Source organism: Pseudophryne corroboree, unplaced genomic scaffold, assembly GCF_028390025.1.
Source record: "Pseudophryne corroboree isolate aPseCor3 unplaced genomic scaffold, aPseCor3.hap2 scaffold_1006, whole genome shotgun sequence".
NCBI classification, from domain to species: Eukaryota; Metazoa; Chordata; class Amphibia; order Anura; family Myobatrachidae; genus Pseudophryne; species Pseudophryne corroboree.
The window spans coordinates 213096-220356 of NW_026967633.1; the positions used below are offsets into that span (position 1 = coordinate 213096).

The following is a 7261-nucleotide window of genomic DNA, read 5'->3' on the forward strand; positions in this document are numbered from 1 at the left end:
TATTATTAAAATGGTAATTGACAAAAACAAACTACATTGTCACCAGAAGAGCAATACAAAATGTACAAGTGATATATTAAAATCATCTTTCCAGCTTGAATTTCAATGATGCATTGGGGCAACGATTTTGTGAGAAACATCTTCACCCTTAAATAAAGATTTTCTTAATTCCTTACCTGTGTGCTAATTAGATATCACCTTGTTTTCACATTAAACAGACTTCCACATGAGAAAGCAGCAAGGATGCAGTGGCGTTAATGTTTCCTGGTGTCAACCTGTATTATTTCAGTAGACATTGAAATGAGGATGCATCTTGCTGCCTTTCCAATGAAGCAAGTTTAATTTAGTAATAGGTGAAAAACCATCCCTACAAAGGTGTTAATCAGAGACTTGGCTTTGTGGACACTTTTCAGAGAACAAATTTGTTAGCATAAAAATAAAGCCAGAAAATGAAGAGCTGTTTAATCACTCAATTGGATTTTTTTGCCAGCATATTTCTTTTTCTCTGCAACCCACTGATAAATTGTGCTTCCTAGCTGTTTTTATAAAATCACTGAATCAAATCTAACTCTGATTACATCAGAGAAGGCTAGGTACCCTACACAATAAGAGGGGGTTTGAAATTTTGACTTGTCTACTTAAATATCACCAAAATCTGATCACAAGGTCAATTACGTCCCTGGGTAGGATTTAACCACCAACCTTTTGGTTAATAGCCGTACACACTAACCAATTGCGCCACAGAGACACTTTGCAAAAAGTTCATACTGACAAAGGCTAATAAGCATTCATCTAGAACGTTTCCTAGAAAAACTTTAAAAAGTCAATAATCTGGAGAGTTTTTGTAAGATGTTTCTTCCATCAACCAACGAAGAAACACATTGGTACTTTCCCATGATGAGTGAGTGCTTCAGGATCTCTTGCACTTACATGTGCAGCAGAGTACTGCAATGGAAGCATGCTGGGCCGATAACCCAGAGGTAGGCAGATTGAAACTACTCTCTGCTATATGCATTTTTTTTAATTAAAGTAATCCAAAATTGGGATTGATATTTTAGCTCTTTTATTTTTACTTAAAGTACAATAACTTTTACCATTTTAATTTGTTTAATAGTATATTGACAGTATTGTTTTCTTTCAAAAATCCACTTAATTTTCTTTACCCTATTATTAAAATGGTAATTGACAAAAACAAACTACATTGTCACCAGAAGAGCAATACAAAATGTACAAGTGATATATTAAAATCATCTTTCCAGCTTGAATTTCAATGATGCATTGGGGCAACGATTTTGTGAGAAACATCTTCACCCTTAAATAAAGATTTTCTTAATTCCTTACCTGTATGCTAATTAGATATCACCTTGCTTTCACATTAAACAGACTTCCACATGAGAAAGCAGCAAGGATGCAGTGGCGTTAATGTTTCCTGGTGTCAACCTGTATTATTTCAGTAGATATTGAAATGACGATGCATCTTGCTGCCTTTCCAATGAAGCAAGTTTAATTTAGTAATAGGTGAAAAACCATCCCTACAAAGGTGTTAATCAGATACTTGGCTTTGTGGACACTTTTCAGAGAACAAATTTGTTAGCATAAAAATAAAGCCAGAAAATGAAGAGCTGTTTAATCACTCAATTGGATTTTTTTGCCAGCATATTTCTTTTTCTCTGCAACCCACTGCTAAATTGTGCTTCCTAGCTGTTTTTTTTTATAAAATCACTTAATCAAATCTAACTCTGATTACATCAGAGAAGGCCAGGTACCCTACACCACAAGAGGGGGTTTGAAATTTTGACTTGTCTACTTAAAGATCACCAAAATCTGATAACAAGGTAAATTACGTCCCTGGGTGGGATTGAACCACCAACCTTTTGGATAATAACCGAACACGCTAACTGATTGCGCCACAGTGACACTTTGCAAACGTACATTCTGACAAACGCTAATAAGCATTCATCTAGAACGTTTCCTAGAAAAACTTTAAAAAGTCAATAATCTGGAGAGTTTTTGTTAGATGTTTCTTCCATCAATCAACGAAGAACATTCAAGCTGATTTCTTGCAGCAGCTGGGCACTGTAACAGCTCCAGAGCTGCTCTGTAAGGCAACTAAAAGGGTGTGGGCCCTGCAGCACTACCTGTAGTTCGCATTGTGCGTTGGAAGGCACAAAGTAAGCAGACGGGAGAAGTCAGGATAGTGCGCAAGGGCATAGAAAGGAGCGGCTCAAGAAAAGAGAAGTGGAAACAGACAGCAAACTAGGCTGGAGAGAGACCTGAGACAAAGAGATCTGAATTATACGAGAGCCGACCAGGGGAAACACAAATTATGCAGTCGAGTTTCCCACATTTGGGGAAATCGCTGGAGCAGCACACACAGAGTGCAATGGGTGAGCCTTGCCCTGGGAGAAGCACCTTCATGATCATAGTATCTCACCTGGCAGGTAAGTAGGAGTTGGGCAAGAGCTGAGGAGGGTCGCTGCTCGGGCACCCCCCTGTCAAGTGAAGGAGATCCAACTGAGGCAGCACAAGAGAACTCTCGAAAGAAGAACAAGGCTAGAGGAAGATCTGAGACACAGAAATCTGGCTTTTACCAGAGCTGACCAGAGGAAAGCACAAACACAGTCACCCACTACCACAAATAATGCAGTCGAGTTTCCCACATTTGGGGAAATCACAGGGGTCAGCATACCCAGAATGCAATGAATGAACCTCACCCTGGGAGAACAATCTTCATGACCATGGTATCTCCTATGCAAAATATGTATGATTTGGGATAGGGCTGGGGAGGGCCGCTGCTCAGGCACATCTCTGTCAAGTAAAGGAGATTCAACTGAGGCAGCACAAGGGAACTCTCATCTGGGGACAACAACTGCAGGGAGAACACATATTTTCAGATGAACATGGGAGGGCAGAAGGCTGCCTAATACTGAAGCACCCCCAAACAACAAACCAAATGCAACAACTAGTACAAGCATTCCTGGGGGAAGGCCTGCAGCAGATGGATTTGCATATGGTGATGTCATCCAAGCAGTGGGTCAAAGTTGGCTTCAACCCTCGTCTGCATATGAAAAGAGAAAAGGGGCGTGCAGGGCATGGCGGCCTTTTGCGGCGCTTGGATGACCCCTAGTTCGCATTAAACACCTCCACCCTACTTCGGTGTGGGGCTCATGTTGGCTATGCCCCAGCCCATGAAGCATTCAAGCTGATTACTTGCAGCAGCTGGGCACTGTAATAGCTACAGAGCTGCTCTGTAAGGCAAGTAAAAGGGTGTGGGCCCTGCAGCACTACCTGTAGTTCGCATTGTGCATTGGAAGGCACAAAGTAAGCAGATGGGAGAAGTCAAGATAATGCGCAAGGGCATAGAAGGGAGCGGCTCAAGAAAAGAGAAGTTGAAACAGACAGCAAACTAGGCTGGAGAGAGACCTGAGACAAACAGATCTGAATTATACGAGAGCTGACCAGGGGAAACACAAATTATGCAGTCAAGTTTCCCACATTTGGGGAAATCGCAGGAGCAGCACACCCAGAGTGCAATGGGTGAGCCTTGCCCTGGGAGAAGCACCTTCATGATCATAGTATCTCACTTGGCAGGTAAGTAGGAGTTGGGCTTGAGCTGGGGAGGGTTGATGCTAGGGCACCCCCCTGTCAAGTGAAGGAGATCCAACTGAGGCAGCACAAGGGAACTCTCGAAAGAAGAACAAGGCTAGAGGAAGATCTGAGACAAAGAAATCTGACTTTTACCAGAGCTGACCAGAGGAAAGCACAAACACAGTCCCCCACTACCACAAATAATGCAGTCGAGTTTCCCACATTTGGGGAAATCATAGGAGTCAGCATACCCAGAATGCAATGAATGAACCTCACCCTGGGAGAACAATCTTCATGACCATGGTATCTCCTATGCAAAATAAGTATGATTTGGGATAGAGCTGGGGAGGGCCGCTGCTCAGGCACATCTCTGTCAAGTAAAGGAGATTCAACTGAGGCAGCACAAGGGAACTCTCATCTGGGGACAACAACTGCTGGGAGAACACATATTTTCAGATGAACATGGGAGGGCAGAAGGCTGCCTAATACTGAAGCACCCCCAAACAACAAACCAAATGCAACAACTAGTACAAGCATTCCTGGGGGAAGGCCTACAGCAGATGGATTTGCATATGGTGATGTCATCCAAGCAGTGGGTCAAAGTTGGCTTCAACCCTCGTCTGCATATGAAAAGAAAAAAGGGATGTGCAGGGCATGGCGTCCTTTTGTGGCGCTTGGATGACCCCTAATTCACATTAAACATCTCCACCCTCCTTCGGTGTGGGGCTCATGTTGGCTATGCCCCAGCCCCTGAAGCATTCAAGATGATTTCTTGCAGCAGCTGGGCACTGTAACAGCTCCAGAGCTGTTCTGTAAAGCATGTAAAAGGGTGTGGGCCCTGCAGCACTACCTGTAGTATGCATTGTGCGTTGGAAGGCACAAAGTAAGCAGACGGGAGAGGTCAGGATAGTGCGCAAGGGCATAGAAGGGAGCGGCTCAAGAAAAGAGAAGTGGAAACAGACAGCAAACTAGGCTGGAGAAAGACCTGAGACAAAGAGATCTGAATTATACGAGAGCCGACCAGGGGAAACACAAATTATGCAGTCAAGTTTCCCACATTTGGGGAAATCGCAGGAGCGGCACACCCAGAGTGCAATGGGTGAGCCTTGCCCTGGGAGAAGCACCTTCCTGATCATAGTATCTCACCTGGCAGGTAAGTAGGAGTTGGGCTAGAGCTGGGGAGGGTCGCTGCTCGGGCACCCCCCTGTCAAGTGAAGGAGATCCAACTGAGGCAGCACAAGGGAACTCTCGAAAGAAGAACAAGGCTAGAGGAAGATCTGAGACAAAGAAATCTGACTTTTACCAGAGCTGAGCAGAGGAAAGCACAAACACAGTCCCCCACTACCACAAATAATGCAGTCGAGTTTCCCACATTTGGGGAAATCACAGGGGTCAGCATACCCAGAATGCAATGAATGAACCTCACCCTGGGAGAACAATCTTCATGACCATGGTATCTACTATGCAAAATAAGTATGATTTGGGATAGGGCTGGGGAGGGCCGCTGCTCAGGCACATCTCTGTCAAGTAAAGGAGATTCAACTGAGGCAGCACAAGGGAACTCTCATCTGGGGACAACAACTGCAGGGAGAACACATATTTTCAGATGAACATGGGAGGGCAGAAGGCTGCCTAATACTGAAGCACCCCCAAACAACAAACCAAATGCAACAACTAGTGCAAGCATTCCTGGGGGAAGGCCTGCAGCAGATTGATTTGCATATGGTAATGCCATCCAAGCAGTGGGTCAAAGTTGGCTTCAACCCTCGTCTGCATATGAAAAGAGAAAAGGGGCGTGCAGGGCATGGCGGCCTTTTGCGGCGCTTGGGTGACCCTTAGTTCGCATTAAACACCCCCACCCTCCTTCGGTGTGGGGCTCATGTTGGCAATGCCCCAGCCCCTGAAGCATTCAAGCTGATTTCTTGCAGCAGCTGGGCACTGTAACAGCTCCAGAGCTGCTCTGTGAGGCAAGTAAAAGGGTGTGGGCCCTGCAGCACTACCTGTAGTTTGCATTGTGTGTTGGAAGGCACAAAGTAAGCAGACGGGAGAAGTCAGGATAGTGCGCAAGGGCATAGAAGGGAGCGGCTCAAGAAAAGAGAAGTGGAAACAGACAGCAAACTAGGCTGGAGAGAGACCTGAGACAAAGAGATCTGAATTATACGAGAGCCGACCAGGGGAAACACAAATTATGCAGTCAAGTTTCCCACATTTGGGGAAATCACAGGGGCAGCACACCCAGAGTGCAATGGGTGAGTCTTGCCCTGGGAGAAGCACCTACATGATCATAGTATCTCACCTGGCAGGTAAGTAGGAGTTGGGCTAGAGCTGCGAAGGGTCGCTGCTCGGGTACCCCCCTGTCAAGTGAAGGAGATCCAACTGAGGCAGCACAAGGGAACTCTCGAAAGAGGAACAAGGCTAGAGGAAGATCTGAGACAAAGAAATCTGATTTTTACCAGAGTTGACCAGAAGAAAGCACAAACACAGTCCCCCACTACCACAAATAATGCAGTTGAGTTTCCCACATTTGGGGAAATCACAGGGGTCAGCATACCCAGAATGCAATGAATGAACCTCACCCTGGGAGAACAATCTTCATGACCATGGTATCTCCTATGCAAAATAAGTATGATTTGGGATAGGGCTGGGGAGGGCCGCTGCTCAGGCACATCTCTGTCAAGTAAAGGAGATTCAACTGAGGCAGCACAAGGGAACTCTCATCTGGGGACAACAACTGCAGGGAGAACACATATTTTCAGATGAACATGGGAGGGCAGAAGGCTGCCTAATACTGAAGCACCCCCAAACAACAAACCAAATGCAACAACTAGTGCAAGCATTCCTGGGGGAAGGCCTGCAGCAGATGGTTTTGCATATGGTGATGTCATCCAAGCAGTGGGTCAAAGTTGGCTTCAACCCTCGTCTGCATATGAAAAGAAAAAAGGGATGTGCAGGGCATGGCGTCCTTTTGTGGCGCTTGGATGACCCCTAATTCGCATTAAACATCTCCACCCTCCTTCGGTGTGGGGCTCATGTTGGCTATGCCCCAGCCCCTGAAGCATTCAAGATGATTTCTTGCAGCAGCTGGGCACTGTAACAGCTCCAGAGCTGCTCTGTAAAGCATGTAAAAGGGTGTGGGCCCTGCAGCACTACCTGTAGTATGCATTGTGCGTTGGAAGGCACAAAGTAAGCAGACGGGAGAGGTCAGGATAGTGCGCAAGGGCATAGAAGGGAGCGGCTCAAGAAAAGAGAAGTGGAAACAGACAGCAAACTAGGCTGGAGAAAGACCTGAGACAAAGAGATCTGAATTATATGAGAGCCGACCAGAGGAAACACAAATTATGCCGTCAAGTGTCCCACATTTGGGGAAATCGCAGGAGCAGCACACCCAGAGTGCAATGGGTGAGCCTTGCCCTGGGAGAAGCACCTTCCTGATCATAGTATCTCACCTGGCAGGTAAATAGGAGTTGGGCTAGAGCTGGGGAGGGTCGCTGCTCGTGCACCCCCCTGTCAAGTGAAGGAGATCCAACTGAGGCAGCACAAGGGAACTCTCGAAAGAAGAACAAGGCTAGAGGAAGATCTGAGACAAAGAAATCTGACTTTTACCAGAGCTGACCAGAGGAAAGCACAAACACAGTCCCCCACTACCACAAATAATGCAGTTGAGTTTCCCACA

The 7261-nt window shown here is 45.9% G+C and overlaps 9 non-coding genes across 9 annotated transcripts; all 9 read right to left on the bottom strand.

The window, feature by feature from the left end:
* Nucleotides 1-2286: 2286 nt before the first annotated feature.
* On the bottom strand, nucleotides 2287-2449 carry LOC134987504 (U1 spliceosomal RNA). Its single transcript, XR_010193145.1, has one exon. It is a non-coding gene; the product is annotated as a U1 spliceosomal RNA (small nuclear RNA).
* A 152-nt stretch (nucleotides 2450-2601) lies between these two features.
* Nucleotides 2602-2765, bottom strand: LOC134987501 (U1 spliceosomal RNA). Its single transcript, XR_010193142.1, has one exon. It is a non-coding gene; the product is annotated as a U1 spliceosomal RNA (small nuclear RNA).
* Nucleotides 2766-3436: 671 nt separating this feature from the next.
* LOC134987505 (U1 spliceosomal RNA) lies at nucleotides 3437-3599 on the bottom strand. The gene has a single exon (XR_010193146.1). It is a non-coding gene; the product is annotated as a U1 spliceosomal RNA (small nuclear RNA).
* A 152-nt stretch (nucleotides 3600-3751) lies between these two features.
* On the bottom strand, nucleotides 3752-3915 carry LOC134987496 (U1 spliceosomal RNA). The gene has a single exon (XR_010193138.1). It is a non-coding gene; the product is annotated as a U1 spliceosomal RNA (small nuclear RNA).
* Nucleotides 3916-4586: 671 nt separating this feature from the next.
* Nucleotides 4587-4749, bottom strand: LOC134987502 (U1 spliceosomal RNA). Its single transcript, XR_010193143.1, has one exon. It is a non-coding gene; the product is annotated as a U1 spliceosomal RNA (small nuclear RNA).
* A 152-nt stretch (nucleotides 4750-4901) lies between these two features.
* Nucleotides 4902-5065, bottom strand: LOC134987498 (U1 spliceosomal RNA). Its single transcript, XR_010193140.1, has one exon. It is a non-coding gene; the product is annotated as a U1 spliceosomal RNA (small nuclear RNA).
* A 671-nt stretch (nucleotides 5066-5736) lies between these two features.
* Nucleotides 5737-5899, bottom strand: LOC134987509 (U1 spliceosomal RNA). Its single transcript, XR_010193149.1, has one exon. It is a non-coding gene; the product is annotated as a U1 spliceosomal RNA (small nuclear RNA).
* Nucleotides 5900-6051: 152 nt separating this feature from the next.
* On the bottom strand, nucleotides 6052-6215 carry LOC134987494 (U1 spliceosomal RNA). Its single transcript, XR_010193135.1, has one exon. It is a non-coding gene; the product is annotated as a U1 spliceosomal RNA (small nuclear RNA).
* A 671-nt stretch (nucleotides 6216-6886) lies between these two features.
* On the bottom strand, nucleotides 6887-7049 carry LOC134987507 (U1 spliceosomal RNA). The gene has a single exon (XR_010193148.1). It is a non-coding gene; the product is annotated as a U1 spliceosomal RNA (small nuclear RNA).
* Between the last annotated feature and the right edge of the window lie 212 nt (nucleotides 7050-7261).